The sequence below is a fragment of the Mauremys reevesii genome, linkage group 9 (genome assembly GCF_016161935.1).
Source record: "Mauremys reevesii isolate NIE-2019 linkage group 9, ASM1616193v1, whole genome shotgun sequence".
NCBI lineage: Eukaryota > Metazoa > Chordata > Testudines > Geoemydidae > Mauremys > Mauremys reevesii.
Window position 1 is genome coordinate 97,679,762 of NC_052631.1, and position 22,325 is coordinate 97,702,086.

A 22,325-nucleotide genomic window follows, 5' to 3' on the forward strand; every position below is an offset into this window, starting at 1 on the left:
AATGCGGTGCCCAGAACTGGACACAATACTCCAGTTGAGGCCTAACCAGCGCAGAGTAGAGAGGAAGAATGACTTCTTGTGTCTTGCTCACAACACACCTGTTAATGCATCCCAGAATAACGTTTGCTTTTTTTGCAACAGCATCACACTGTTGACTTATATTTAGCTTGTGGTCCACTATAACCCCTAGATCCCTTTCTGCCGTACTCCTTCCTAGACAGTCTCTTCTCATTCTGTATGTGTGAAACTGATTGTTCCTCCCTAAGTGGAGCACTTTGCATTTGTCTTTATTAAACTTGAGCCAGTTTACCTCAGACCATTTCTCCAATTTGTCCAGATCATTTTGAATTATGACCCTGTCCTCCAAAGCAGTTGCAATCCCTCCCAGTTTGGTATCATCTGCAAACTTAAGAAGCGTACTTTCTATGCCAACGTCTAAGTCGTTGATGAAGATATTGAACAGAGCCGGTCCCAAAACAGACCCTTGCGGAACCCCACTTGTTATACCTTTCCAGCAGGATTGGGAACCATTAATAACCACTCTCTGAGTACGGTTATCCAGCCAGTTAAGCACCCACCTTGTAGTAGCCCCATCTAAATGCAGCACCTTGGTGAGACAAAAGAAAACCCTTTGGAGAAGAAGTAGTAAGATGGGAACAATACCTAAAGGAAACAAGAAGGAAGGAGAGGAGTCAAGCTGCAAACAGCCCCACCTCTTGGCTTGCTAGTTAGATGACTTGAAGCCTTAGGAGCTATCATTTAAGCTAAGGGAGCCAGTCTGTAGCTGAGCAGCTAGGAGGGAAGTTATTCAAGATGATGTGTTGTGTTCCTATGTACTGTGAAGCAGTTGCTATGTTTCGTGCCCAAATCATTGCATTTCAAGGAAGTGATGTGTGTGTGTGTGTGTGTGGAATGCACCTTGGAATCCTTCTGTATGAACATCAATATAATGACATGCTTAGGGGTATAAACAGTGAGGGTAATTTATACTTTGAAAGGCAGTAATTACATGAGTAGTTGGCACACCTGTCCAGCTAGTTTAGATCTAAAGATGTCATCAGTGACCAGCTAATGGAAACGTGTCTCCCAGCACTAAAGGTGAATACACTTTCTCAGGCAATACATGGCAAAGCCTGGGTTGAACTTGTTCTAATAGGCTCTTCAGTCAACAGGTTGGTTAGAGACAGAAAAGACCTTTCAAATCATTGAGTCAACACTCAAGAATAGAGGCAGGATCCAATCATTGCTAGAGGACAAATCAGAAGTAACCAAACATGAAAGGAGTACGCTATTTAGTTTTGCTGAAAGGAGTAAACAACAGATATTAGGCAGCATTCTCAATGGTTTGTCATTTCACCTGAACCATTTGCTATATTGATAAATATTCAGATTAGATAAATTTGTATATTTCCGGTCAAATTCTCTGCTGGACTAACTGCAATGAATTTGGTGGTGATATACTGCTAGAGAATCTGGTGTTCATGGAGTAAGCAGTATTTTACATGAATTTCTGATAAAAGCTGAGTGAATAACAAATTTCTCAGTTTGGTTGCAAAACAAAACAAAAAAAAAGCAAAAAAAATTGTTCAGGTCAAATGAATCATTTTGACATTTCGGGGGGGGGGGGTCCCATCCAAAACAAAGTTCTGAATTCGACCCAAATTCACAAATAGTTTCAGTGCCCTCCAAAAATGCAGTTGTTGGTGAATTTACTGTTTGCCAAAAAAAAATTAAAAAAAATTGCCTGGCTCTATTCTGGATCACTTATCAATTATTTCAACCATAGGAACAGTGAAGAGGCAACCCTTTTCCAGTATTTTCCTTTGCTGCACATGATTCTTGTGGTCAGCAATGCAGCTACCAGATCACTAATCTGCCATCTGAACTTTGGGTGTGAGACCTTCCTTTGCTAACATGAACATGTGATAAAGGTCCCTCTCTAGTATACGATCTGAGACTCTGAGTTGGTCTAGGTAAAATGACTTAGAGAATCCTGTTCTTTTGTTGGAACTGTCACCATGGTGCTGACCATGGGCCACATTCTGCTCAGAGTTACACCAGAGTAAACCAGGACTCCTGCGGAACTCAGTGGAATTACTCTAGATTTACACTGATGTAATAGAGCAAAATTTACCCCAGTGACTTCTGAGTCTTCTACCAATTGCATAAGTTTGACATCAGCTAAAATAACACAGTCTGGACACAACTTAATGTCAGGTTTTTCATTGTAAAACATCACTGAAGCTATACTTGTCTAGCACTCCAGGCAGCTGGCATCTTCAAGGAATGGGTTTAGTTAATGGAAAAGGTTTTGCTTGAAGTTTGCCAGCGAGAGATCATCGAGTTCTAGACAACACATACTGTGAGTATGAACTCCATACAACCTTTGGAATACCTCTGTGAAGGCAGGAAATTGAAATATTGTGCTATATTGGCAACTAAATGGTCATTTATCATCCATGCTAAGTTTGGAGCACAGTGAAATGATTTTTAAACCCCCACAAGGGCCCTTATTAACAATTTCAAGCTTTTTAAAAACCACATATATTTTGCAACATATTTTTAGTAAGAATATGTGATAATCAACATCTGTACCTCCCATTTGATTTGCCTCTCTAAGAACAATGTTGGACTATATTCAGACACACAAACACCACATTAAAATACATTACAGTTAAGACACCTACTGACAAAAGCAAGGAAATTCACAGTTAAAGGAGAAAACATACCATATGTTCTCCAGTACCTAGTAACAACGGGGAGCATTCAGATAGTCATTAAAGTGGCCCCCAGTTGTGCCTAGGTATTGGAGAGCATATGGAACATTTCCCTCCTCATGTCTGAATTTCCCTACTTTTGTCAGCTTATGGATCAAGCTTGATTTTTTTTAATATAGAGTTTGGGGGATTCTTTAAGTAGTTGATTAGTTTGTAAAGTACCGTTTCATATAGATAATAACTGTGAGCCTGATTTTAAGAGGAATTCTGGACCACCGAAAACAAGGTCTTGTAAAAAATAAACCAGCCAGGCTGTTCACAGCACATCCAAGGCATATGCTATATGAGGCAAAACTTGGCAGCATGACTTCTTGCAACTGAAAAATGGCTCCTTAATTGTACATTTCAGTCTTTTGCTTTAAAATAACTCCACAATTTTGAAGTGTTTATTTCATTATTCTTTTATAATACTTATATTATGTTATTTAATTATTATAGGCCCTGAAGACCAAGGCCCACTGTGCTAGGTGCTGCATATACATTTAATAAGAGACGGTGCCCACCGCAAATAGCGTACAAGCATACAAATAGTCTGCAAGGCAAACAATGTGGGGAAAGAAATGGGGAACTGAGGCACTAAAACACAAAAGTATAACTGGGTTCAGAAAGAATTAGATAAGTTCATGGTGGAAAGGCTATTAGCCAAGATGATCAGGGATGCAACCCCATGTTTTGGGTGTCCCTAAACCTCCGACTGCCAGAAGCTGGGACTTGACGACAGGGGATTGCCCTGCTCTGTTCATTCCCTTTGAAGCATCTGGCACTAGTCACTGTCAGCAGAGAGGATACTGGGCTAGATGGACCATTGGCCTGACTCTGTATGGCTCATCTGATGTAAGTGACTTATCCAAGGTGTCACACAAAGTCTGTGGCCAGGAAATGAATCCAGGTCTCCTGAGTTCCAGCCCATAGCCTTAATCCACAAGACCATCCTTTCTATATATTTTCAGTTTCACTTTGTAATAACATACCAGGTGGAGCCCTGTTGATACTCCATACACCTTTAACATTATTTAAAACAATAACATGGCAAAAACAAAAACAGCAGCTAACGCTCCCACGCCCAAAAAACTCTATCCACAAGACAACCCAGTAGCTGGGACTTTACTCACCAAATCTCCATTCTCTGGAACTATCACTAGCATCAGGCTCCAGCCTATTCGACATATCCCTCCACTGTGAAAAAATAGATCAGCCTAATTCAGTTAAATGCAGCCCAGCAATCAAAATATCAGATGAAAGTAACTGAGCAGTAGGAAGGGGTTATAGCCGGGATGAATGTGGACCAAAGGAGAGGGGGTGTTTTATTTGGGGAGTGTTTAGCATGGTAAAAGGTTAGGTTACAAGTTCAGAAAATAGAGGGCACTATTATTCACTGCACACATTTGCCTGTTTCCTACTTCTCAAAGAGCAGGTCTAACCCCAGCTGCTTCCCTGGACACTGCATGGAATAAACAGGCAAATATGTAGGTAGGACATAGCTGGCAAACGGTGTGGGGGGTTGTGACTATTGATCATTTTTCAAAACCAAAAACTTTTGGGGTTTTGCAATTTTTTCATTTTTTGTCAAAACAGAAAATTTCAAAATAAATTTCAAATATTTTTTTCAAAATATGTTTTTGTGGGTTTTTTGTTTTCTCCTTTATTCCTTTTTGCTCCTGGGAACAAAAGAATGAGGTACAAGCAGTTTGTTTTGCTTTTGCTTTTGCTTATTCATTTTTTTTTCTTTTTCCACTCTGGAACTTTTCAAAACCTCCTTAAGCTTTGGGAAAGCTACAGAGTGGCAGAGTTTCCGTTTTCTTTTTGTTGTTTTATAACTTTACCAAAGTTGAGGAAACTTTAAGAAGTTAGAGTGGCAACAAGAAACCCTAATCATTGGTCCAAACTCTACTGCGCTTTGTTCTCGCTCTTATCAAAAATCATTTTGTTTTAAATTTTTGAATTAAATTATCCCTCCAGTTCCATCTCCCATGCTGGCCTCCTGGTATCCTGACTTGGCCTGACTCTTGAACCCAGCCCTCTGGTTTCTCTCTCAATTTTGATCTTCTGGTGTTCCAACTTGGTGGGACTCCTGGTAATTCAGCCCTGAGCCAGTGCTTGACACTAACCCTTAGGCCAAACCCATGCCCTGGTCCTGACATTCTAGAACAGGGGTAGGCAACCTATGGCACGTGTGCCGAAGGCGGCACGCAAGCTGCTTTTCAGTGGCACTCACAGTGCCTGGGTCCTGGCCACCAGTCTGGAGGGCTCTGCATTTTAATTTAATTTTAAATGAAGCTTCTTAAACATTTTAAAAACCTTATTTACTTTACATACAACAATAGTTTAGTTATATATTATAGACTTATTGAAAGAGCCCTTCTAAAACCGTTAAAATGTATTACTGGCACACAAAACCTTAAATTAGAGTGAATAAATGAAGACTCGGCACACCACTTCCGAAAGGTTGCCGACCCCTGTTCTAGAAAATGAGTTGACTTTAGGTTGTGCTCAGCTAGCTCATGTTAGCTAAGCCTTACCTCAGCTCACCACTTTCTCTAATCTAGACAAAGCCCAAGAGAGTTGTAAACCTGGATCTGACTCAGGTTAAAGTGAAGCGGAAGTTGAGATTTAAACCAAAACATTAAAACAGTCATGACAGTCATTAAAATAGTCATGATTCCCTAGCTCCTTTTCTCCTTCCTCTTCTAGTATCTCTTTTCCAGTTCAGTCTTACGCATCTCACTCACTTCTGCCCCTTAAATAAATCATTATAATTTTTTTGTCATCTGACTATATAATGCAAAGGTAATATCTAATTTGAAGATGTGGGTTTAACCAGGATAATGACAGACAAAATTCATATAGTTACTGTACTAAATTATCAGATGATGTAGGGGGACTTGGGGTCTGAGTTTCCCTATCAAGTTGGATCACTTAACACATTTACATAAAATGGCAGAGAAAAAAATAGTTTGGAAGGAGGACACAGACCAAGAGCAGAAAGGGACAAAAGAAGATGCAGAAAGCATCATTTTTACAACTTAATTTTATATTCAATTTTTTCAGCTTTCCTGGGAAGCAATGCATTTCCCTTTATTAAAGTCCTTGAGATAGCAGATACTCTACAATTCAGATTTTAACATTCTCTGTTGATGTTGACTACTCAGTTATTAAGTTGTCTTCCAGAAGTTCATCTGAACCTTCCATCTTAAGAATCTGTGGAGCAAACACATAAATTTTCTCCTTAAAATTTCCTTCATTCCCTTGATGGCTGACAGCAACATTGCCGCTGAAATTGTTGTTGAGTGCTCCTGTTCCTTGGCACAAGGAGAATGGGTGAGTCATTGTGGGTGAAATGTGACCTTCACTTTCCTCTTCTAGTCCAAACCCCCGAAAATACTCCACAGATCTCCATTCTTGGACCTTCTACATTCATGTGATACATGGTCTTCAAGATCAGAGCAATACTAACCAGACCCATCAGAGAAGAACAACATTATAAAGATTTTTCCCACTTTTCGTTTTTCAGTCCCCACAAGCTTACAAATAAAAATGAAGCCACAACCGAACACGCACAGGGTCAATACTTTGCCCATCTCTCACTTACACCCTTTAAAAAATGGAAACACAAGTGGTCCAAAGCAACTTGGGGGTTTAGTTCAATTCTACAACTTTGATATAAGGTGAAATTTATTAAATATCAAGAAGCCCCCTTTCCGAGCACTAAGAGCATCTGATAAATACAGTGACTCCAAAAGGAATCAGCCTGTAACATATATTAATACTCCCAAAGCAGGCAGTGTAAAAATAACTCAAATTCCTCACTCCCTAGACATCAGCCCCAACAACAGCTGCTTTGCCAGCAGCCCTCCTGGGGAGATGAGCCTTGCAACCTAAGCTGAAGTTTGACGGATTTGGGCAAAGGCAGGAAGCTCATCCCTATGGAAGGGAGCCCTCCCAGAAAGCTGGCTGCTGGCAGCCCCCGCACTTTTATACCAAGAGCCTGGGCATTCAGTTGAGTACATCGGAAAGTCTCAAGCATGGCCATACGGCACAGGGTAGAGGCGGTGCCTCAGGTAGGTGAGTCTCAAGCCATTTAAGGCTTTATTGGTCAATACCAGCATCTTTAACTCCTGCTGGAGCCCACAGGCAGGCAGTGTGGATCATGACACACCCACCGAGTATGCTCATGGCGAGCTGGTGCACTTACACAGAAGGCTGTTGCATTCCATGCTAGCTTTAGCTTGCAAATAAAAGATACATGCGCACGGGAAGCTCTACCCGATTGCACTTGCTGCCCAAACCCACCATCTCAGTGACATATTCGTAGATAGAATGAGGCGGACCTGACTTGGAACTTACCTGGAAAAGAGATTGCCCTAAACACAAAGAGCAATTCGTTTTGCAATACGAAGGTTCAGCGTGGGTGATTTCAGTGCCCCAGGAGCTTTTATTATTAGCCCTTTTAAATGCTTTCTTGTGGAACAATTTTATCTGGATTATCTGCCTAAGATCTTATTATCCTAACATCTGAGGGGTGAAAAGGAAGCTGGCTAACACATAGAGACATGAGATGCCTTAAAGGTACAGACTCATATTCAGGGTGGATGCGAGCCACAGGTAGAGCTCCCCCAAGAGCACAGGGAAGCATTCACGCTGCATCTTGCCTTAGGAGAGTGCAGGATGTTGTCCGCTGCCCAGCCAGCCAGCTCTGCTAGCTGATGTAGGATGCTGCCCCTCCCTGCTCCCTTTGGCACGTCTGCTGCACTAGGAGAAAACTGATCATGCTCTTGGGAGGACATAGAGATTGCAAAAGTGCTAGGGATGCACAAGAAGAGAGGACTCATTAGATTTTCCCTTTGAAACCGGCCCTGGGGTCAGGCACAATCTGGCCTGCATCGTAGCAACAAATTGGACGAAAGTTAACGTAAGTAATAGAACACAGAATTTTAACCCTCTGACTGATGGCATTTTCTACACTGCCAATCGCATTAAAACTTGGAAAGAGGTAGGAGCGGGGGTGGGTGCGTGTGCAAATATTAGGTCTGCATAGATTTTGAAACTTGATACAGACTCATTAACATTTTAAGACTGTATTAAGGTCAAAAGGGCAACACTGCAGTTCACAGGCACATTCGTTTTATTAATTGAGTCATAAGTTCTGGCAGTTTCCACATACATTTGAAAACACACATCAGCTGCTTTAGATTGCCATATGAGATCTGAAAACGTGCCAATAAGTCTGTTTGCAGCTCTTAAAAGTTGTTGAATAAAAACTTGGTTTAAACTATTGGCAATTACCTGGGGACGGGGCATGGGGGGAGAGACAGGGAACGATGTGTTTTGTGTACATTCCAAGTGCAATGGTAACTGATGTAAGTGTGCTGCTCAAGAAAATACTGATTCCTTTCCAGATAGTTAGAGGTTTTCCAGTTCTTCTGTGTTCCTTATTCCCTATTGCCTCATGATCCTCTCATGTTCAGAAACAATCTCCATCCACTGGAAATACAATGGCTGAAAGAAATGGGAAGGTCATGTTGAATTGCCATGCTTTGTTTTAAGTTTGTTGAGCAAACATGGCATTAAAATATAAAACTGAAGAACTGCAAATTACACTGGTCCAAGGTCTAGACCTTGCTATATATTCTGTCCCAGACACAAGCCAATAAAAGCACTGCTAGACCATGCACCAGCGGCAGCAGCACTTTCTTGCAAACTGCCCAGGCTAGGAATGAATGCTTCCCATCACTTGAGAGCAGAGTTTCACGGTTTTCCCATGGCATGAAGTGATTGTTTCAAGCCCTGGTCATTGTATCTGAAAATCACGTCATTCTGATTGCCTCCTTGTTATTTCCCTTCACCCCACTCAGTTCCAAGAGGATTTTAATAGCCATATTCTCACAAAACTATGATGCAAAAAACCTGAGCTGGCTGAATACTGCAGAATCAGCCTGTGCAAATATCTGTTCCAAGCCTGATTGGCTCTGACCACACATGTGGCCTGTTCAAAACCATTCAGTTGTTTCCCCTTCACCTTATTTGGGGGGAATTGAGGTGTGTTTGGGTGCCATGATGCTGCTAGGAGCACACAGATGCTGATTTGGAAAATATCTGAGGTGCCCAAGTTTTGAAACTGGACCTCCAGAATTCAATTCTTTGCACTTCCACTGTACCTTAGCGTTAATAAACATAGTATGCAAATTCCTGAATTCTGATTTGCTATTGTCCTGGACACATACCATCTATATGTAACACACACATACAGCTGGCTAAATCAACTTGCCATTTCCATTCAGATGATTGTTTTTTATTCAGCGACATCTCTTCAATGTTTTTGTTCTACATCTCTGTGATTTAGGTTGCAGTATCTTCAAGGGCAGGGATATCATCTTTCCATGTATTTGTCAAGTGCCATTTACCTAATGATGCCCTTTATCGAGATAGATATTTTATGTACTTACATGGCCCCTTCACTGTATGTAATAGGTTGTACCTTCAGCTGGCATACAGCAGCATATTTCCATTGAAGGACCGGTAGCCACCAACAGAGTCACAAGGGATAAACCTCACAGTCATCAGTGATAACCATCCTCTGGACCCAGTCAGTTTTTAGCTGAGCCTTTCCTATCTGAGATACTTACACACGTGCTTTTTCACACCACTCAGAATGCTTCCTAGTGTGGGAGTGTTCTGCAGGCTGCACCTCAGAGACGCTTTCATTTAACCTTTTCTTTATCAACTCTTGTAGCATCAATAGCAACCCGAATTGTTCACCATGGTTATTCTGAAAACTGACACAAATTCGCAACATATTCCAGTGTTGCCAAAACTGCATTTTTCACAGAAAAAAGTTTCAGCCAGAAATTTCACCCAGCACTAGTGTGGTGTTTTTATCTTGCTTCCACTGAGGATGTCCCAAGCCACACTGTTATAACACCGCCTGGTGCACATGACAGCAAGCTCTGGACCTGGGTTGTGACAGGAAAGGAAAGGGGAGAGAAAAGAACAACCATTTGCATACAAAATATATTTGGATGGCTGGATCTCGAGCTGATATAAATCAACACGGCTCCTTTGGCTTCAATGGGGATACAGTAGTTTACGTGGCTGAGAATCTTTGGCCCAACATTTATAATGCTATGTGTACTGTAAATGCTTTTCATGTTTTAGGAACTTAAGCTTTCCAGTTTATAACTTTAAAAATAGGAAGTGTCCTGTCTAAGATAACACACAACACTACAGAACCAACTCACTTTGCCATTGGTTGTTAAACAACTGTAAAAACATTAAGCACATTGAGTGGGAAGGACAACCCCAGAGGATTGTTCCCTTGCAATAAAGAAAGTGGGCTGGGTTGCTTTAAGAACACACTGAGCTGAATACTATTTTGAAAATAAACAGGCACCTGATGTTATTTATCTAAATTGATGGTGGGTTTATATTTTTGATGATTCCAGTCCAATTGCATGTATTTGCAAAACTTTCAAGCATGCCTGGAGTCCAGTATTTATTAATGCTACCATCTATTTTAAAGGAATAGTAACTCCCAATTAGCTGAGGTGGCTAAGAAAATCATCATATATTCTGAATGATGAAAGATCACAGAAGGAGGTCCACTAATGGATGACAGGTGCAGCAGTGAATGGCATCTAAAGAGTGCAAGCCAAAATCTAAGACATCTCTGGATATCATCATTCATTTTAAACAGCACGAGGTCAAAAAGAAAAGTGAGACCTATGGTTTAGAAGGTGTTGAAAATGACCTCTTTTTTAACCTCACTGATTATTCTTCTTTAAATAAAGATATTGAAAATCAGTTGCAAGTAGAAAATAAAATGTTAGACTAGGATTCCTAAAGCTTGGCATAATGGGAGCACTGAGGCACAGAGAATCTTAACAGCTTCTAAATTCTAATTACTCTAGAAGATTTCTGGGAATTCTGTTCTGTTAAACCCCCTGACATGTATTTGTACTTTCACACCTACTGCATACTGCAGTTAGAATATTGCTTTTGTTGCATTAATTCAGAATGTTTCTTTAAATAGATTTTTGTGACATTAAAAATATTGTAAAATAAAGCTAAGACATTAATTGACTGGATGGAATTCCCTGAACTGGATTAGTCTTTGATTTATTTATTTTCTAAAATACAGCAATAGGCACCCGTCCCCAGTGCTTTGGGATCCTAGCCCATCAGCGAAGAATCACAGCGTAAACAAAGGGACTGCCCCTGAATATTTCGGTCTCAGCCCACAACCTCTTCACCAGCCCTAACAAACAGGTCTGAAGGTGGGATTTGCAGCACCTCTTCTGATCTCAGGTGTGTCCATGTGGCCCAGGGAGAAAGCACATCAGTCTCAGTAACCAGGTCCCAAACCATTTAGGGCTTTATAGGTTAAACTGAAAGCTTATCGGAAGGAAGACAGTGCAGATCACAGAGCACTGGTCTAATGTGCTCCTAAAGTGCAGCTCCACGTAATAAGGGAGCTAGCTGCAGCATTCTGCACTGCCTTCAGCTGCCAAGTGGCTGATAACTCAGTGATGATGTTCTGTACTGCTCTAAGAACTCTCTTTCTGATCCCCTGCCCCCACCTCTGTGTAGTCCAAGGATACAGCTCCATTCTAGCAAAGCACCTGAGTACACTGACGCCAACAGGACCATCACATGCTTAAGGCTAACCTGGAACCTACGTCTATTGCTTTCTCTCTCCTTTTTGATTAACGTGTGCTGCCAGGTTCTACTCTCTCAATCCCTGACAGATTCTTCCAACTCCCATCCCTCTGCCTCCCATTCCATCTTTCCCAAACTGGGACCAGCTCAAAACTTTGCTTATTTCAAACTCTAGGCAACCTGAACTGTGAAAAATGTATCAAAACCCCAATGAACTTTCCACCAACTCAAACTGGAAACTGTCTAAAAACTTTGCATCAGCTCACACTGAGATTGCCTCCGATCTCCAGCAGTTCAGCACCCCAGCATTCTAAACCATAGATCAAGTTTTTAAAAATACATAATTTTTCAGCACATGCATGAAATTTCAACCTTAAAATGCTTCTGCCTGTAGAATAATGTACTTTACCGTATGCTTTTTCTTTTCCTTCAGTCACAATGAGACCTACAAACCAAACCAAAGGAGATGTTTTATCCTCAGCCATTGCCATGTTACCTCTTAAAAAATTGCCAACTGCAACATACAGAGGTGGCCCTTAAACTAGATAAGAAAATAAGATGTGCAGTGGTAGTTAACCTTAGCATATGAGTGCTCAAAGTATAGGAAGCAATGGGAAGTATAAGGCAATACTGCATAGACTGATTTATCCTACTCTTCAGGTTTTAGTAGAGCCAGACAGGAAATGACTTTCCCATCCCATAAAAAAAACTGAGATTTTGAAAAAAAAATTCCCAGACCAAATTGGCTCCAAAAGTAAAAAACTTTTGTGAACTGAAAATCTGTAAGACATATAAATAAATAAATAAATAAATCAGACCAGGTCAATTCTGACCTATTTTCATTCATTTATTTTTACTATAGTTATCTTACATTTCTAAATGAAAAGCCATTTTGAACCAGAAAACCACAATTCTTCATTTTGAACAAAATTTTGATTCAAGACATTCTTCAAAACTGACCCTTTCCTGCAAAAAGTTTTCTGATACTTAGCCGAAAATTTTTAACTTTTAGCACGATGTTCTATAGGAATGAGTCTATTTTTCCAAGAGCTCACAACTCCAGTGACTTTACAATAACACTTTTAAAAAATATCCACTTTTAGTTCAACTGAAAGGATGACAATTTCAGGCCTAGAAGAATTACTTTGACCCACCTAGGAACAGTTACAGGAAAAGGGGAGTGGGGTTGCGTTAAAGTTAGAAGTTTGCCTCTATTGAATCAGGGCCACCCGGGGGGAGGAGGGGGAGGGCAAGTGGGGCAATTTGTCCCAGGCCCTGGGCCCCACAGGGGCCCCCACAGGAATATAGCATTCTATAGTATTGCAACTTTTTTATGGAAGGGATCCCCGAAATTGCTTTGCCCCAGGCCCCCTGAATCCTCTGGGCAGCCCTGTGAATTACATCCTGCTTGTGCCCACTGTAATATTCAAGACACACACAAGTGGGTGCTTTATGAGACTCTTGAAACCTTTAGATGAACAGGAGAGTAGCTACTTGGAGCCGTCAACACCCCACACTCTTTCTGTCCTATAATCCAAGGCCAGGAACCTTGAATAAAGCATGCCCTCAGTGCCTTCAACTGGATGACCTTGCAGAAGGGGTCTAGCTAATCTTTAAGGTGATAGCACAGCCCAGAACTGATGGACATATGTAACCATCAGTTACACAAAAGTTCCATTAAACATGGCTGTAGTCCCCCTTTCTAGGTATCTTTATGTTCTATGCTCTGTGTGTCTATAATTATAGGGGGTGCTCATAGCAAGCCCTTTTATTAAGGCTGCCTAACACGTCCCATTTTCATGAGCTCAAGTGTGCAGCCATGCGAGGCAATCGCAAAGGTGCTAGAACTAGGGGTGCTACTGAACCTTCTGGCTTGAAGTGGCTCCATTATATACAGAGTTTAGAGTTTGGTTCAATGGTTCTCAGGACCCCCATTATAAACATTGTTCTATCGCTACTGGGCATAAGGCACCCTCCCTTTACTACCTTGTACCAGCTCCCCATTCCACTGCTCTCACACCCCATGGGAAAGGAAGCAGGACCCATAGAGCTGCTACATTCCCTTTCCCTCCCTCTGCAGGTGGGTAGGAGGAGGTAGAAAACAGAAGGGCAGAGTCTGGCCTGCCAGTATGTCAGCAAACTCAGAAGGCTCTGGGTATAGACCTGGCTGAGATCACTCCCTTCCCAAAGCAGCAGGGAGACCAGGATGGAGATTGTGACTCAGTGAACATCATCTGCCTCACGAGATGCTCCAGGAGCAGTACAGCAATGCACTGCTCCTTGCTCAAGGCTGAGAATTATTTGTTGATCTAGATCCATATGCATACTAAAAATGTGTATGCATGCACACACACACACAAACACACACACTGGAATGCACAAAAGTAAAATTCTTCAGTAGAAGTCTATAATATGTTCTTTATTTTCCGAAAGCCACACATTTCATAAAGCATTCATCTTGCTTAATCTCGCAATCTTTGTGAAATGTGATAATACCACGAACAGACAGGAGTAGTATGAAAAGCAACTGGTACAAAGAGATATCATTCACATTTCTAGTAGCAGGTTAGGTGCATTGGAATCTGTTTTTCATGATTACTTGGTACAGAAAACTGTTGCAGCTGCTGATCATGCAGAGATAATATTATATTTATATAGCTGTGGGGTTTCAAAAGGATTTTCCTTTTCGCAAGGAGAAGCCAAAACAGATCCGATGACTAAAATATAAGTCACATTCTGGGCCCTATCCTGCTCTCACTGAAGTCAACGGCAAAATCTGAAGGACTGTATAATGCAATTTTTACTCCTCTTGGTGAACATTTACTCATGAAAATAGCCCTACTGAAGTCAGTGGGACTATTCAGGTAGGTTAATATTTACCAGTAGAGGGGTAGCTCTAAATGGTAGCAGGAATGGGCTCATTATACCCCTTCTGCTTTTTTGTTTTACATATGAACTCTATTTAGTTTTTATTTCTGTAAAGTTAAAAAAAAAAGGCAGGTAATGTTGGTTTCACTTGCCTAGATTAAAACAAACAAACAAAACCTTTGCACTGCCAGTCATCCTTTTTGCCTACATATTGTTAAAAAATGGTTAAATCCTGCCCTCTATTACTCTTTCCTTATCAGAGGCTGGACAAAAACAATATTTAAACATTTTATTTTTTTAAAATATATAATTGTTAAAAATTTTAATTGAAATGCACATTTTATTTATCTGTTAGAAAGGCTACACTCAATCATCATTGCAGTACAGTTTATTGCATGTAAACCACAGCTTGGCTGATGGAGGGAAATAAAGGGTAATTTAGTCTGGAATGTATCCACTAGGGGGAGCTAGTAGTGTAGTTGGGTGCCACAAGGTCCAATTTTATTAAACATCTTCAACTTGAATGGTCCTGTAGAATGTGCTAACTACTTAAACTGAACTATCTATTCAATCTTGTATTTAGCAGTGACACTCTGAGTACCTTTCCCAGATGTGAAGAAGAGCTCTGTGTAGCTCGAAAGCTTGTCTCTCTGACCAACAGAAGTTGGCCCAATAAAAGATATTACTTCATCCACTTTGTATCTTCAAAAGAGGGAGATTGAGGCCTGATGCCACATAATTTTGTCAAAAGTACAGCAATATCCAAAAAACAAACAACGAATCATTAAAACAGGGTTGGATGTCTGTTTTACACTGGGGAGTAGGTGATTTGTTGGGAATTTTAACCCATTCCTCCTCCCCCTTCGAATTTAAGCTTTCATCTAAAACAGTCTAACCCTTGCATTCTCAGAGATAATTTTCCAAATGTGAACTAGTGCAAAGTTGCCTTGCTGAATCTGAAGGCAGACAGCGCTAGTGCCTCTGCTGTCCCCTGCAGAAGCAGCAGGAAATTCACAACACTGGTCAATTTCACATGTGCCCTCTGAGTCTGAAGAGCAGCACTGCTCCTGCTCTTGCTAGGGCAAACTATGACCAGCAGCAGAGGATATTAAGAGCTCCATGTGAAGAGCAACACATGAGAAGCAATTTGCAATGCTCGAGAACATTTTATTGGTCCTATAAAGCCTGTTAATTATGCTGCATATTCTTGTGCACCATCTACCATATCCTGCCTATTAACTATTGATATCATGAAAATGTATATGAAATGTATTGAGCACTCCTGTACTAGAGATACTGTTGCTGTTTGTTGGTGAGGAGGACCCCAAAACCTGAGACTGTAGGAGCTGTTGAGTACAAGGGCTGCTCCCTTCTCTTCCCCCTCTCACCCCCAGTACATGAGAGCTGGGGTGAGAGAGAATTCCTCCCTTCCAGCAGCCAGTGCACCAAATTCATCAGATACCTGCCTAGCCAGAAGCTGGTATGAAAACATGAAACCTGAGACAAGTATGACCCAGGGACAGAATGATGGGAAGTCTCATAGAAATCCTCCGCTTTCCAAGCAGCTAGGGATAGGTGGGGCTGGACTTCTCACTATGGTCTGTCCTTGGACCTAGCTGGTGGTCCCCCATCTTTCATAACATCCTCTGGTTTAGTCCTCCACACAGTGGGTGGCTGGTAAATTCTGCACATCCCGAATGAAAATGTGAGTGTGTATGATGGCCAAATTTCCCTCCGTAATCAGAGGAATCACTTCTACAAAAAGCAGGGTGTGGTACAAAAACATTCAGATGCTTCTAGTCTTCTGTACTTTTTTTTGGCGGGGTGGGTAATGTGCAGAAGGACATTCAAGGTTTTGTGATGGCCATCATTTTTGAGGAGCACACGTTAGGAGCAGGACCTGTTAGTTCCTGGGAAGAGATGACTCCTAGGCTTTACATTCTAGCACAAATTTTAGCAACCACCACAGAAATGAGGAAATGTAGGCCACGTAGTATTCTGTGGTTAGCAAATGCATATAGATGATTGTTTGGATTTACTGAGTAATATTGTTTTGGAAATTCATAAAATACCATTTCAATTAGGATGCAAAATTGTTTATAAATGCGAAGGTCACACTAAGCAACTTTTCAGTACATTTATCTAAGTGCTCGCAGTAACCATTTCAAGGCAAGTGGGAAAAGATGGCAAAAATCGCTGTACTAAAGTTTCCTGTGGCACCTTATAGACTAACAGACGTTTTGCAGCATGAGCTTTCGTGGGCGAATACCCACTTCTTCGGATGCAAGCAGTGGAAACAGACTAACACGGCTACCCCTCTGGTACTAAAGTTTGTGTGTAATGCAGAGTTTTCCAATAAATAAAAAGTTAAGAACAATGTCAGTATTGCTATGTTGGCTCTTGACAAGTTTCTTCCTTGGATTTGGTTCTCTCAGTTCTGGCCATTGGTCTAGGATCTTAGAAACAGGTCACCATTTATACAGGAACCATGCCCCAGGGTACATCTACAGAGCAAAAAAACTCCTGCGACAGCGAGTCTCAGAGCCTGGGTCAACTGCCTTGGGATCGTGATGCAGGGCTAAAAATAGCTGAGACACATTTAGGCTCAGGATGGAGCCCAAGCTCCAAGACCTTCCCCCCTTGCCAGGCTCCAGAGCCCAGGCTCCAGTCTAGCTCAAGCCTGAATGTCTACACTGCTATTTTTAGTCCTGCAGCATGAGCCGAAGTCAGTTGACTCAGGTTCTGAGGCTCCCTGCTGTGGGTCTGTCTTTGTGTGGATGTACCCTATAGATTAGAGCAGTGGTTCTCAAACTAGGGCCGCCGCTTGTTCAGGGAAAGCCCCGGGCCAGTTTGTTTCCCTGCCGCGTCTGCAGGTTCGCCTGATCGCGTCTTCCACTGGCCGCACTGCTTCCTGCAGCCCCCTTGGTCCCCACCAGTGGGTGCCACGATCCGCTGAACCTGTGGATGTGGCAGGTAAACAAACTGGCCCAGTCCGCCAGGGGCTTTCCCTGAACAAGCGTCGGCCCTAGTTTGAGAACCACTGCTTTAGAGGTCAGACATCTCTCTGCGGCTCTCCTGGGGTATGATCCTAGATCCACTGAAGTCAATGGCGCTGCTGGGTGCTCAGCATCTTGGAAAATCAGCTCACTTATTTAGATATGCCTAAATATGGTCTTAAAAGCCTAACTTTAGCACCCATTTGTGAAAATTTTGGAAATATATTCTAGCAAAGGTCCTAAAATTAATTTTTAGTCCATGTCTACCCAGATGTCTGAACAACTTGGAAATGTAAATAAAACTGAACCTCTCAACACCAAAGCAAAGGAATTATAAGACTGTATTAGCCCTTGCTATCATATCAAAACCATCTAAAGCTTCAGGTTCTAGCTCCCTAAGTCACCAGTGGAAACGAGTGCATGAAAATGAAGCTGCCCGTTAGTAACAAATTGAAGTAGAGATATGGTTAAACTAGAGTGCTTTCACACCACCCCCTTCCTTGTGAGAGACTAAAACTGCGGGTCAGAAAAAATGAGATTCAAATCCATAGAGAAGCATAAAATGAAAATCCCTATTTTTCCCCCATTTACAATGATTTTAAATTATTTAACATACTAAATTTGAGTGAGTCAACCTAATTTCCAATAGTCTTAGTAAACAATATTATACTATTAACAGGGAGAATTAAAGAATTCAATAAATGACAGACGTGTGTCTGGATAAAGAGACTAATTGCCTACCACAACATTTGCACGCTACCTTGTTTTATTTCTTTTCTTTTGGAGCTGATGTAACCTTTCAAGAACTGAAAGATTTAGAAAGCCACACAGCATTTCAGTGGGTTTTCTATTAGTATACCCCATGCAGAGAAAACTGGCAATTATCACCTTAGTGGAATCTGGTATGCCTGTGTTACATTCCCTTTGACCTGCAATGTAGGTCAGAAGATGTCACTTTCTGGAGTACTCTGGGGCCACTGTGTCGTCAGAGTTTACAATACTGCCTTGTGGTTTGCAGAATGCACAGGAGTCATTTAAAATGTGTTGTGCCAATGCAGACAAAATCTGGCAACGTCTCTCTTACTCTGCCACACTACAATTGGGTTATTTCAGCTGCTGTAAATGGGACAGCCAAACTCTGTTCTCAGTTACATCTCTGCAAGCCAACTAAAGTTAATGGAATTGCAGGGGTGGATCTCAGGGTAGGATTAGCCCTGTTATCTCCAGTGCTAGTTCCCATGATTCAACATTGTCACACATCCTCACTAAGGGCCAAGCCCCGATCCCATTAAAGACAATGACAAAACTCCCATTGACTTTGACGGGACCAGGCTTTGGGCCTACATGCCATTTTGGAAGTGTAAAGTGGAAGTTCTGAAGACTGTTTTTCTTGAACCCATACCAACAGTGAATCCTTGGAAACCAATCGTCACAATTTATGGCCCAGCTCTGCAACAATCACCTAAGAGTTGTCCTCATTCATAAACACTGAAAACAACCAAATAATCCTATTGAAGCCAACGAGACTATTCATGTCCATCAGCACCCATAACCGTACCCTGTCTGTAAGGCTCACCTGTTCTCTCTGGTCTGTAAGGAGGCGGGTGTTGAGTCTGGCCGGGTGAGTCTCTGGAGGGATTGCGTGAGGAGGCTGATTAAATTTTGTTATGTCAGTGTTACTCAGTTGTTTGATTTGATCAGAGGCAATAGATGGGTCTGCTTATTTTGGTCTATTGTTAAAAGGCACCCAGAGCATTGCATGGACACTCTTATTATAGCTTAGTAAAAGTTCAATAAAGCAATTCATAATAGGTAAGCCATAGAATCAGGCCATAGTCCCTTTAAAATAACATCCGAAGCAATTAGTTGATTTACACATCACTGGTTTGCAAAGGTGCAAAAAACACAAAGGTAACAAAACTGAGCAGAAAAGAACAACTTTGAGGGGGAGGTTTTTGGAGGGTGAACCAGCCCTTGGAGTATAAGTGACACTAAGCTGTGGGGGTGGGGTTGTTTTTCATTTTAGCCACATACTGCAAGACTTGCCTCCTGAAGTCTCTAAAACTGTTTTTAATATTTTCCTTGCTTAGATTGTAACTTGACCCAGGCTTTAGATTCATGTTTTGTTCATGTAAACCTTTTATGCTGGATGACTTTACTTGTCTTCCTTACCCCAGAAAGTCAGAAGGGAAACATTTTTAAAAGCTGTGGTATTACTCAAGCTGTGAGGTGGGAGACTCGAGAGCAGCAACATCTTAAAACATTCTGCACAGGGGCAAGCAAAAAGTCAATAAGGAAATACCATAGTTAGGCTCTTTGTAACTCGCTGGAAGTGTGAGACAGCAGTTCATTTCCTGATCAGTCATGTGGAAATGGTAAAAAATAATTAAGAGCAATGACTAATCACCAAATCAAAGCAAATATTAAATAAGCAAACTCTATTGTTGAGTTTTGTGCGCAAATAAGCAAAGGCATTCACGTTTAGCCCTTAAACCAATTAAAAAAGGTAAGTTTGAAAGAAAAAAAACTATTCAGTTTGTGGCTATATTATGTTGGAACACCAGTTACACAAGCTATTGGAATTGCTGGAGCCCAGCCATGTGGTTAAAATTGGAATAAAACACAAGGAATCACTTTAAAGTCAGAAATAAATACTATCCCAAAAGAAAGAGAATGTATATAGTAAAAGCAAACTCTCCCTCCAAGCTCATATCCTATCCCAATTATATTTCAGTGTTCCTCCAGAGCTGGAAGTTTGTAATGACAATAATTGAAGATTGAATCTCATATGATCCAGATGACTCTCTGACTATGTAGTAAAATTTTTAGCTGCATTTCCTGTCCACCATTTGCACCTTTATAGATGTTTAGGGCTACCAAGAGGGTTCTTAAACCTACAGATGATGAATATATGTCAGTCCCTCCTGGCAAATGAGGTGTGCAGTACATCTGGGAAGGGGCATCCACACTGCTAGTATAAAGCTGTTGGCCATAAAACCGAGGTATTAAAAATCAATGTCATTTGGTAGCATTAATAAAAGGCAAGTTGCCTGAGCAAATTAGATTACTGGGACAAGATGCACCAAAGCAAGTTAAACTCTGATCAAAGTCCCTTCCCTGCTGCCCTCCCTCTAGTTCTCCACTTTTTTTTCTGCTCAGACGTTTGTTTACCACGCTCAGCTCTAGCCTCGCATCTTCTGCATTTAGTAACCCCTGTGCTCCTACTGTACTGCATCACCATTCCAAATGTTCCTGATTTCATCTTCCAAGGGGCCAGATCCTGCATGTGCTTAATTTCATGCACTGTGAAAAATCCCCTTGAAGCCTGTCCATCTATCTTAGGGTAGGTCTACACTACCCGCCACATCGGCGGGCAGCGATCGATCCAGCGGGGATCAATTTATTGTGTCTAGTCTAGACGCGATAAATCGACCTCTGAGCGCTCTCCCATCGACGCCTATACTCCAGCACCATGAGAGGCGCAGACAGAGTCAACAGAGGAGTGGCAGCAGTTGACTCACTGTGGTGAAGACACCATGGTAAGTCGATCTAAGTACGTCAACTTCAGGTATGTTATTCACATAGCTGAAGTTGCGTAACTTAGATCAATGTTCCCCCCCTCAATGTAGACCAGGGCTATGGGGACCATGTCCCATAGTAACTGAGAGCCCCACAATCTAGCAAATTTCTGCTCCCAACACCCTCCTGAGATAGGGAAATATTATCCACATTTTACATGTGGGGAATGGAGGCATGGAGATACCAAGGGCACATCTACATTACAGCTACAGCAGCAGTAGTGTTGTAATGCACACACTTCTTACATCAATGGAGAGGGAGTAGCTAGGCCAACCGAAGAATTTTTCCATTAATCTAGCTGTGTCTACATCAAGGGTTAGTCAAGCTAACTACAACGCTCAAGAGCAAAATTTTCCACAGTCCTGAATGACATAGCTGGGTCGATCACATTTTTAACTGTAGACCAGGCCTAAGAGATTTGCCCAAGGTCCACACACAGTCTGTGGCAGAGCAGGGGACTGAACCTGAGGCTCTCAGTTTCAAGCTAGGGCCCTAACCACTGGCCTATCCTTCCTCTCTGGGCCAGTCTTTGTAGGATGGAGGGCCATGGTTAAGGCACACCAGTAGCAATCATACTCAGACATGGATGCTGCTGCCACCAGGGGTGGCTCTAGGAATTTTGCCGCCCCAAGCATGGCGGCACGCCGCGGGGGGGCGCTCTGGCGGTCGCCGGTCCTGCGGCTCCGGTGGACCTCCTGCAGACGTGCCTGCGGAGGGTCCACTGGTCCCGCGGCTCCGGTGGACCTCCTGCAGGCACGCCTGCGGATGCTCCACCGAAGCCGCAGAACCAGCAGACCCTCCGCAGGCACGCCTGCGGGAGGTCCACCGGAGCCGCCTGCCGCCCTCCCGGCGACAGGCAGAGCGCCCCCCGTGGCATGCCGCCCCAAGCACGCGCTTGGCGCGCTGGGGTCTGGAGCCAGCCCTGGCTGCCACAGCTCTAGTAACTTTTCCCTAGATGGCACAGACAGGATGCTTTTTCTGAGAACTGAGCACAACGTCTATGTTTCATCAACACAACTTGCTGGCCAAAGGCCCAATCCAACTGCCATTGAAGTTAATGTGAGGCTAGCCTTTGAAATCAATGGGAATTGGATCAGGCTGTAAATTTCTAACACATTTATAACATGGGCCTGTGGGGAAATAAAACCTCCCCGCCATGCTGATCAGGAAAGCAATGCTAGAGCTGAGCTGTGTGCGGGACCTAAAATAACAATAACTCAAATCAAAAACTTTTCTCCAGATTTTCATTTCCTGAGTTATATAATATAGAAACATAGAGCATGGTGACACTTTTAAATACGATAATTTTTTTTCCGTTAAAAAATTCCAATTTTCCCCCAGTTAAAGTCACCATTTTCCAGTGAACTCTACTTAAATGGAGTTTGGCTCCTGTGGAATAGCACCAAAATATGTATTTACTAGAGAGTAGTCAGCCTGCAAGGCTTTCTGCCAT

The 22,325-nt window shown here is 42.1% G+C and overlaps 2 long non-coding RNA genes across 3 annotated transcripts in view; one reads left to right on the forward strand and one right to left on the reverse strand.

The window, feature by feature from the left end:
• Nucleotides 1-2,105: 2,105 nt before the first annotated feature.
• On the forward strand, nucleotides 2,106-10,705 carry LOC120372481. Its single transcript, XR_005585000.1, has 3 exons — nucleotides 2,106-2,362; nucleotides 5,946-6,095; nucleotides 10,294-10,705. It is a non-coding gene; the product is annotated as an uncharacterized LOC120372481 (long non-coding RNA).
• Nucleotides 10,706-11,838: 1,133 nt separating this feature from the next.
• The window catches only part of LOC120372482, a 121,377-nt gene continuing 110,890 nt past the window's right edge, over nucleotides 11,839-22,325 (reverse strand). Inside the window, exon 4 of one of the 2 annotated variants that reach the window (XR_005585003.1) lies at nucleotides 11,839-11,874. This is a non-coding gene — a long non-coding RNA (uncharacterized LOC120372482). The remainder of the gene's footprint in view (nucleotides 11,875-22,325) is intronic. The other variant, XR_005585002.1, reaches the window with a different exon arrangement.